General features: G+C 37.1%; 1 long non-coding RNA gene across 1 annotated transcript in view; it reads left to right on the top strand.

Annotated features, from left to right (window-relative positions):
- The first annotated feature begins 400 nt into the window (after nt 1–400).
- The window catches only part of LOC140369160 (uncharacterized), an 86,239-nt gene continuing 75,689 nt past the window's right edge, over nt 401–10,950 (top strand). Inside the window, exon 1 of the long non-coding RNA XR_011928223.1 lies at nt 401–480. This is a non-coding gene — a long non-coding RNA (uncharacterized lncRNA). The remainder of the gene's footprint in view (nt 481–10,950) is intronic.

Genomic DNA, 10,950 nt, shown 5'->3' with positions numbered 1-10,950 from the left:
ATTTAATCAATCACTCACTGCACTGTTCACTTTCTGCACTACATCAGTAAATGTAACTGTACATTTTGTGTACATAATCTATTTTAATCTCATAGTACATTTAAATTGTTTTTCTTTAATACATGCCTTATTTGATACATCTTACTTTTATTATTTTTCATTGTTGTATGTTGCACCGAATTACCAAAGCAAGTTTCTAGCCAGTGAATAATGTGACAATAATGACAAAGTGACATGATATGGTATGACAATAAAACTATTCTGATTCTAATTCTAAATTGGCAACAACAGAGGTATTTCCACAGTTCATCTAAGCAACAGCACAGTAACAGCAGTGGCTCATCTGTAGAGAAAAGGACTTGACCAGTGAGTCTGAGTGATTACACCAACACCATGAAATCATTCATTTTCTACCGCTTGTTCCCTTTCGGGGTGGCGGGTGACTGGAGCCTATCCCAGTGACTTTGGGCGTTAGGCGAGGTACACCCTGGACAGTGACCAACTCGTCGCAGGGTCAACAGACATAGACACAGAGATAACCATTCACTCTCACTTCACTGTCACGCTCATTCACTAGGGCCACATGCATGTCTTTGGACAGTGGGAGGAAGCCAGAGAACCCGGAGAGAACCCACATTAACACGGGGAGGACATGCAGACACGCAGACATGATCTCCTTCTTGGGAGGCAAGAGCGCTAACCGCCTTTGCCACCGTGCACCCACATGAAATAATAAATTAAGTAAATAGATCTTTTGAAAAAGATGTTTTTATTCAAATTATGCATTGACCCATTAAATTAATTAATTGTTCATCATTTTAATTTGTTGTACATTAAATTAATTAATTGTACTTTAAATTAATCGATTGAGCATTTAATAATGACATATATCATTAATCACATATATAATTAATTAATTAATTAATTGTGCATTCAAGTACTTAATTTTGACACACAGAATCTACAAAGATTCAGTAGAAAACAAAAAAGCACACCGGTACTTTGAATGGACATTGTGTACATCTGTTAAACATTACCCTTTATTATTAGTAACACATTCTGTTAACTTTGGCTCAAATTACAATTGTTTTGCACAATTGTTTTCCAATTTGTTGTCAAGGTATAGCCATTACCCAGAGGATGTTCCTAGCAGTAATTTAAGCAACATGCAGAGGTCAGTTGTTATAATGGTTGGGTATAATACGGGGCAGCTCACTCTTCCTGTGTCTTGGAGGACATTACTTAATATTAGAATCTTCCCTGATGACAAAATGCTGCTGGATAATTTTGTCTGTTTTCAATTATCACTTCCATTCAATAATCACATAGTATTTTCATGTAATGCTTTTTGCAAACAATCTGGCTTGAATTAAAATAATCATCTCATTGTCTTTATTAGATCCAGATTATCCCCAGAAGTATTATAGCAATGCACATATTGTATATATATGTAGACATAGAAATAAACTGAAACACAGCAACCTCAATTCACCTCTAATTATATGTTCTCCCTGGATTACTTTAAAGAGTAGCAGATCTGGACAAGTTAGCTGGGGACATGAGAAGGTGTATCTTTCTTTTATCCAGGCTCAATATGAAAATACTAATGGTAATCATGGCTAGAATACATGGACCAACTCAACTTTTAATTTAATAAGAATAGGTTGCATTCATATGACATCAACATTCTAAAATCCCTATTGTTTAAAACTGAGCTGGAAACAGGTCAGTTTCTATGTTGGGATTTGCTTTTCAGATTGCACATTTGATGATGGTTTATGGTGAATATCTCTTTATCCACATGAAACAAAACTGTGACAATGTTCAATTTTTCTCTGCCAACATCATTGTATGTGTGTATATAAAATTAAAAGTTTTATTTTTTTCACAATTACATAAAAAAGTGGGGCCATTATTCAACTCCAAACATGTGATAGTCAAAAGGACTTTAAGACATATGATTAATATGGCAAATTTATCATAGTTGACTAGTCAAAAAATTGTTTCTATTGCACATTGAGAGAGAATATACCTGAATTAACTATTTTATTGATTAAAACATTACTTAAGAGTCTGTAGAAAATTACGAGTCTGCAGAAAATGGCTAACAACTAACAGTTATTTTATTACAATGTAGAGTTACAATGATGTTTTGCTCCGGAATGTACTAGAAACCCTACTATTTGCAACTTGCTACTTTTCATATTGGTCAGCAGCAGCCAAAACAGTAAAATCTTGGTTCTTACTGCTGACCATAACCCATGAAGTCAGTTTAGAATTCACAGTTATCACCTCCTAAACCAATAAAACTATTATGTGTGCACAATCTTTACCTGCAACTTCTTGAACAATCTTGAACAATTTAACATTCTCGTGGCTACTTCTCTACTAGCTTTCTGCTCCACTTGTCCAAGCCCCATGCAGAAGAACCTTCCAGCACACATTTAGTAACAGTTTACCCTTGGTCTAATAAGAAACAGAAGCCTATGAGGAGGCATTTCCACCGTGCGCTGTTTCATAGAGCTCCTTAGTGACCTTCCCTATCCAAACTTTCTGACTGCATTTCACTAGTGACTCATGTATTCTCATTGTATTTTGTTGAATAAGTCCGTAAATCTCTTTTTACTTTGTTAGACGGCTGATCGGTTGCCATGTTCTAATGCGTCACATACACCCGACTGAAACGCACCGATAGTAAAGTATTTGGTAACGTTGCATACGGCTGTGTTCGCATGGTTAATTGACCGTGAAAAACCTTGCCCATTTGTGGAGACGAAACGTAATAAGTAAGCCATATAAACTGCGAGGGACATGGGGTTGAGGCAAGGAAAATACAGAAGCTGCTCTCAAAACTTTGCCACAGGAACATTGGTTATCGATTATTCTCTTTCCAAATTGTTAAAACGTATTAGTGGAAATTGTATGTTTGTAAGATCAATTCTGGCTAAGCATTATTGAGAAAGGTAGATAAGATAATTAAGTACAATCTTGCAAAATATACATTTTAGAATTTGATTTCAATCTCAGTTCAACTCTAGTCTGGCACATCCGATCCATGAACGCATGACGCCTCTTGTTTTTGACATTTATTTCAGGCAAACTTTTGGATCAGCCATTCTTCACAGGGGCATGGAACTCAAGTGTTCACAAACATTTTCTTCCACTCTATAGCCAAAACAGGATCTTTTAAAGCTGCGCTCTGGCGTGCTGAAGGTTTGGGGAGCTTGGATTCATGCCGCCTGTTCTGAGAGGGACAATCTGGGCCCAATATGTCTAACATTACTCTGACTAGAACAAATAATGAAGATTTGTATGTGTGCTGGTGGTGGAGGAATAGTCCAATGCAGCTTGAAATATCCTCATCATATCATATCATATATTTATCATTTTTCAGCTGATATCAAACCATAAACTTGTCCAGGAGTGTTAATTAGTTGAGTACTTTGTCTATCAGAGAGGTCAATTAGGGTGGATTATTTTTCAATGAATTAAAAGTTAGAATTATTTAATTTTAGCAATGTCACCTGTGTGAAACCAGGACACAATGATTTCCCCAGGCACAAGTTTGTTTGACTGAAATTGACATGAGACATGGATAAAGCTTTACATTTAGTTCACTAAACAAAACCAGTTATCATCCTTTTTTGATGACTTGGACCAGTCCTCTTGGTGTGTCCGGTTTGGAAAGTGTTTTTAATGTCCTTTGTCAATTTTCCACGGGATACTTGAAATTACCTGATGGCTTTTTTACTTCCCAATGACACTTGGAGGAGTCCAGAGAGTATTTTAGCTTACAGGACATAACCAGAGAACATGAGGACCAACGAAAAGAGGAGACTTTGTGCCAGCTTCATGTGCAATAACTTAATTGTGGCGCTCCATCCACACACGCCCAGGATAGCCCAGGATAGCCCAGAACCGAGTCACCGAGGCCTCACTATGCTCACACACCCTCCACATATACTGGGCTTGATTGAAGGCTTCTCGTTTTGCAGCCATGACAGTGCAGTTCTGTCGGCGTGTGACATCAGAGGTCTGAGTTGAGGAGGGCGAGACGAGCGTAACTCATAGCGCCCTCTTTGAAGGCAGCAGGCGGACACTGCTACGTTTGCCTTACATTGGACTGGTTTAGGTTTAAAAACAAAAATTGTATTTGAGGACCTATTATTGTATTTTGGGAGCACAGTTTTCAACGCATCATACAGTTTATGTTTTGATTGTTAATTTTTTTTCAGGAATGACCAGTCAGGGTTAGAGAATACTTGTCATTTGGAATTAGGTCTTCCCAACTAACTTTATATCAAATTATTAAATGTATATTGTGTTCTGATTAAAGTAATTTGTGTTCTCTTGCATCTCGATAGCAAAGTGATGCTTACCTGCATTGATAATACTAAATAAATACTCTTTTATTTTTATAGCGCTTTTCTGACCAGGTCTCAAAGTGTTATATACACTTATACAGTCATAAATAGAATACCAAAAGAAGATGTAGAAACATTGCACAATGTCAAATGCTTTTCTGAATTATTTTTTTTCATCATTGCTTTAGAATCCACCTTTTACCGGTACTTTTTTTTTCACATCAGCCAAAAGTGTGATTTAGAAGTTCCCCAGGAGTCAATCTTTGAACCTAGTTTGTTCAATCTTTACACACTTCCTCTCTAGCCCTGTTGTAATAATGTATTCTATCATAGATCACAGTCCACATTCAAATATTAGAATATATTATACTAAATAAATATTTGCATTCCAAAATTAATTTAAGAAAGTCTGTGCAGATGTATGTTGCTTTGTGTGCAGTAAATCCAATTAATCTGTTAAGTATTACCTTTTATTATTAGCAACATATTCTCTTAAAATTACAATGGTTTTGTTATTTCTAAATTTGTTGTCAAGGTACAGCCATTTATTCTAAGGCCACATGCAAATTTCACTTCACAGCACATGACACAAACAATGTAAAAAAGCGCAGTATGCCCCATGGACATTGAGGATGTTCAGCTGATATGGGAAACCAAAAGAGTCACATTTTTTTCAACCAAAAGACACTCTTACGATCATATTTATTTTACTTGCAATTCAAGCATTCCCTGAACTGACAGTGTTGGCTTACATGTTTATATATGCTTGTCCTATTGGTTGTAATAGACTAGCAATAAAGTGTTGTGTGATGGAGCTGATGAGTAACAGGCAAACCACCGCTAACATTTGGAGACCTGGTACAGACCTTATAAAAGCAGCAGAGGCGTGAAGGCCAGCGTGTGGACGCCTGCCTTCAAATGGTGCGTGGAAGCCACTTATAACACGCATGAGCCAACGAGGTGATGGTATACGCTAATAACCCCAATTTAGAGTTTAATTTTAGGGGAGTGACTCCGTAACTATTCGCAATAACCAGGCTATTAGTTCTGGTGAGCAAAACCAATCAATCCATGTTTTTGGTCATGGCCCTAATGAAACTTGGATTTATGCCATTACCAGTCCAGACTGAATAAATAAAGTGTTTTCTTTTAAATTAAAATCAACAAATATTCTTATTAGGACAATTACTGATTTGAATACACATTCTCTTAAAATACCCATCTAAGCCTGAATCATTCTTAATAAGGTATTTGTTCATCTTTGTTCATAATTTATTAAAGCTAATTAAAGCTTAGTTATCATGAAGTGATACCAATTATTCTACCAAACCTACACATTTTGGCTCTTAATACCACATTTTATTGCCTTGTCCAGAAAAGAAAATAGAAGTGGTTTGGTCCATGGTGAAACTTTTCTGACAATACATTTCCCAAGAGTAATTGCTATATTGCTTTACTAATCCATGTCAGTGTAATCCCTCATCCAAGAGTGTGGAATTGTATAAAAAAGTCAGTTGTAGTTTTGGACCATAGTTGTTGACTCTCACCCAGAAGTCTTTCTCAATCTGCGGATCTAGTCTGATGAGTGAATCATCTTTATTACTCTAACAGCCTTGTAACAGGGTCATACAAATCCTTTTGTCAGTTGGCTGCAGTTCCCTTATTACTGATGAGTACCTAGCCACGCCTCTTTCAAACATCTCTTCTCCTGTGTTGCCCGGTTTAGAATAAACAATCCATGTGGCTTCCTTTCTTTCTTTTTACTCTAACACTAACCAAAACAAGCTGTACTTTCATATCAGGGACTTATTTACCAAAGATTGTGGAAGACTTCAAGTGCAAGCTCCACTCTTCAAAATAATGATTGTGGACTAAACGTGAAGCTCCGTCGAACCTGAAATCGCCTTTCACAAGTTGTTTTCAATCCACTGTGACTTATATTGACATGGACAGTAGTATTGCCTTGGCGACCGGGATAGTTTGAGCATTAAGCAGCATGTGTGTGCTCGTTTTTCATGCATTTTCATCGTGATTTCAGTTTCTCAGGTGGAAATGACTCGATTTACCTTTGGCTGTTTACGGTCTGGAACAAACTAATTTTCTGTGGCGCCATCATCAGGTGCCATGGCCTTTATGAAACTTAAGCGAGGACAGTCGGCTCCACAATAACTTTCAGCACCAATTTTCACCAAAGTACAAATTCAATACAAGTCATGGCCATGTGAAAACGGAAAGCTGGAACGCTCCGGAGAGTCAAGTGGTGGGAAACATGTGGTAGCACAGTGGTGACATGTGCGTGTCTAGTTTCTCTTACCACTCTGCTCGTGCCTCCTCTCTCCTTATGCTGTCTCCAGTCTTCTCCCCTCTCTTTTCTCTCTCACTCATCAGATCCATTTCTTTTTGCTTGGATGGAATATTATCTGCATGTAAATATGACTGAGCTGTACTATTATTTTATCTAGCGTACTTGGTCTACAATATCTGCTTGGGTGCACAAAACGTTGCATTTTGACCATGTAATGAGACAAAAATATACTTGTTTAGAGGTGTATCTTGTTTCTTTTTATTCTGTAGTGCTTTTGATATTATTGGTCTTTTTTTAAGATTAAAGGCGCAAGGGACGATTAATCAGCGATTTTAGAACGCAGGCGGAAGCGGCGCGCGGGCGAAAAAGCCATGTTATTTTTGTGCCGGAAACTGCGCCGCTATTTGACCGCGTTTTAGCGCCATTTTAGACCGGGTTAAGTTTAGGGTTAAGGTTAGGGTTGGGGTTAAGGTTAGGGTTAAGGTTAGGGTTAAGGTTAGGGTTAGCCATGAGGCTATAACGGGCTATAAGGGAAATGCCGCGGTCCCTCCAGTCACGGCCTTGCTTATTAGCGCGACAGATCGCATCGCATCTCTCGTCTCCCGTAGATTTCCATCTTCTTCTGAGACAGCTCGAACTGTCTTTCTCCGTTTACATTTTGTCCCGTACACTGAGGGAACTATATTATGATAGATTAATGCGCTTAGACACGCGGAAACATGCTGTTCCCCTGGGGATGAGCCGCACGCGGCTGCAGGTGAGCGGTAGGTGCGTTTTATGATTGATACGCGGCAGGACTAATCGGCAGTCCACGCTACGAGGAAATAAGACTCAGATTTGGCCCAAAAAAATCGTCTATTCAACCTCTAAGACTTAAAACACATCAAGAACAAAAAATAAATCACAGCTAGACATCAGCCAATACAAACAAAATCATAAAACAGATAACACTAAAATATGTCCCACTGGTCCAGAGTCGGTCAAATGTGTCCATTTCCAATTTACGTCTGAATGTGATTATTTCCATTTGTTTAACGTCCGCCACGATCTCAGTCCTTAGTCGTTGGTGATGTTTGTGTCAGCCATTTCTTACTTTATTCCTGCTGCCAAAAGTATTTGTTTTTCAAGTTCAAAGGGATGACAATATCAGAAACATCCTGAAGTGCACGTCTCTTTTAAAGTTTAAAACTGAGAGGCAGAGATGAATGCTAAATTAAGAAAAAAATCTTATGATTATAACAAAGCGTTAACAGTAACACATATGCTTTGGCTCAATGTTAATCCTTTCATATCAATATATAGATCATTTAACCGTGCAAACTTTTTATTTCTACAAAAAATTAACTCAAACACGAAGCACAGAGTTATACTTAGAGATCAATTAACATGGTGAGACATCATCATATAATTTCTTTATTTTTACAACCATATTTATATTTATAATGGGCAAAACTGTCTCTTCACCATTGATAAAACTTTAACTGATTATTTGTCTTCATGACAAATAATTATTTTATTTTAGCAACTACGTGATAAGAATATTGTATATTTCAGTTGAATGATTAAAATGCTTTGTTTGATCAAATATATTCATCCTGAGCGGTCAGATCGGCTCGGGTTGATTTTTTTACATACTGAGACAAACCGGAGCAGCTATTGCAGGCTGAGAAGATCTCTTATTCCTCACCTAATTATTCACCATGGTGAGTCCATTAACATTGTGCTTTGGCAATACCGCAATAAAATCAAATAGTTGATCACTGTGAGGGAGAGGCGTTCAGAGAACAATTGGCTATAGCGTCCCAAAACTGCGAGGGAAAAATTATTAGAGAACAATAGGTTAGAACAACCCAAAAAATAACAACTAAAGGTGGCCTTAGGGCAGGACATATTTATGGCAGTCAAAACTCAGTTAAGTAGATGACTACCTTTGAAACCTTCTCCACCATGGACCATTCCTGACCGAATGAGGAAATACACCGCCTTGTTTCTGAGACATGATATGGAAGACATTTCCAAGAAACATAAATGCAACAACAAGCTCCACATTCTGAAACAAAAACATAAAAATATGAATTGCCAGACATGTTCTTGAAAGCAGCATGTACCTCTGGGCTGATAGCAAGATGTTAAGACATTTCTACCCACATAACAGTCAATGGAACATTCTAAACCACTAATAACTACTAATTGCCAGTGACATCACATGGTTTTGTGTCTTGTTTCTTTGGCTCATTTGTTTGAATGCGTCCCTGTCTCTTCCACTTACACAGATGAAGTGTATGGGCCTGAACGCCGAGACATTTGAAGGCCATAGGTTTTTGTGGTGAGTTTTATAATGGAGAGGGTGTGGCCAATGACTTTGTTTGGTGCACAAGACAGTCCTTTTAGTGGAAAAATATGGTGTATTCAAACACAAATTGAGCCTAGACAGAAACAAGACTGAATAATAATACAATAATCTCTTAATAACAACGGTCTCTTGCATGAGAGACAAAACATCTTTGGTTGATACATTTTAATTTTGCTTTGGACACCACCTGGAAGACTGATCATTTACACAGACATCATAAACATGAAGGAAAAGTGAAGAAAAAGTCATGTAAATTTAAATCATTTTAACAATTGAACTACTAGTACACACAGATTTTTAAAAATGTTTTGGAAAAGCTATTGTAAATGTATGCAGGTCTCATTTTATTCATGTTACATTGAACTTATTGAAGTAGGTACATCGGAGCACAACTGTGACTTCACTCTGTTTGATTCTTGAAGTACATTTTCAATATTTTTTCCCATAGGGGTTCAGAAGAAGAAGAAAAAAATTATATTTTGGAATTGAATAATTAAACTAATTTGCCAAATAAAAATAAATGCATATGTTTTTATTTAAAACAACATAGCAGGTTAGCCTTTGTCATGAGTTTAATGAGGAACTGAGGAACTTTAGCCATAGATAACAATTAAAAACATTAAAAATTGTCAAATATTACACAAAGAGCCAGGGTCTCCCAGGATAATCGATGGGTTGGGTCGATGTCAGCGAATGTTGCAAGACTTATTTTCCATCCAGAAACAGCAGACGACGGACCCTTCAAATGCCCTAAAATCCATATTTAAACATCGCAGGTTACAAAGTAATTGAATAAGGTAAAAATATCACTTTATTACTTAGACTTATATCTGAAATGTTCTAAAACCCTATGGCAAAAATAAGTCATTTACTTTTGAACCACGGCGAACTTTGAAGTGGTTTGAACTGTTGCGCTCAATTACGGGTATAATGTAAAATCAAACGGTACTAAAAAAACAATAACCACTGTTCTGTCAAACATACATTGGTTCAATCACTATTTCCTCCAAATCCCTTGTCTTCTGATTGTGATGACGCCAGTGCCCACACAGTCACTGATCTTGGATTTCTATTGTTTTCTTAAGTCAAAAGCCTGGCACTGTCTTTTATCATTTATGCTTGATTTACATGTCACAAAACTGTTGACATATTCTCATTTGCGAGTCTGTTTTCTGTCTGTTTCAAGTACCAGAATGAAATTGCGCTTGACATATGTGGACATGAAAACATTGCCATCAGACCAAGCCTTCAAATAATATAACTTCTACCAAGCTGAAAATCTGAAGTGAACTTGTTGCAAGGGAGCCCTGTTTGGGTTTTACTAATAACAAAAATGTATTTATTTTAAGCAACAAAATACATGATGCATTGACAAAATATGAACGGTAAAAGGATTAAAACGTGCTTGTCGTAGTCATCCATTTCATGCGGCTGTTTCATCTTTTTTCTTCATTTTGATGATCTAAAATTGTATCCCTTTGATGTGGACAAAAGTTGATACAAAGGGCTTCTGAAATTCTTTTGGAAAGTTGGAAAGATGAATGTGGGTTCAGAGGTTTGGATTATTTTGGCTCAAATATGCTTCACGATGACAGAACACACAAAAAATTAGGAGTAGCTTAATTACCAACATTATTCATCTCTTGCTCCAACCACAAGTCAGGATCGCTGCGCTTTCCAATCAAGTTCCTTTCGTTGAAATTAGCCATTGCCCTACTCATTTTAAGAAAAAAAAAAAAGTAAAACAACGTGAACATAATATGGAAACACAGCTTTAAATTTGACCATTTATTTGAAGGAACAATTCGTTACTTTTCTGGTGAAGGGACTGTGTACCCTGGAGATGCTTTGCTTGGAATGGTATGGCATTAAACTTGCTTTGAGGCGAGAGAACCACTCAATCTGATTAACTATTTTTCTTAATTTCT

This window comes from Eucyclogobius newberryi, unplaced genomic scaffold (assembly GCF_026437365.1).
Source record: "Eucyclogobius newberryi isolate DKJ021-1_F unplaced genomic scaffold, fEucNew1.0.hap1 SCAF_20, whole genome shotgun sequence".
Taxonomy (NCBI): Eukaryota; Metazoa; Chordata; class Actinopteri; order Gobiiformes; family Gobiidae; genus Eucyclogobius; species Eucyclogobius newberryi.
The sequence above is the reverse complement of the archived record's forward strand: the minus strand, read 5'-3'. Positions and strand labels throughout refer to the sequence as shown.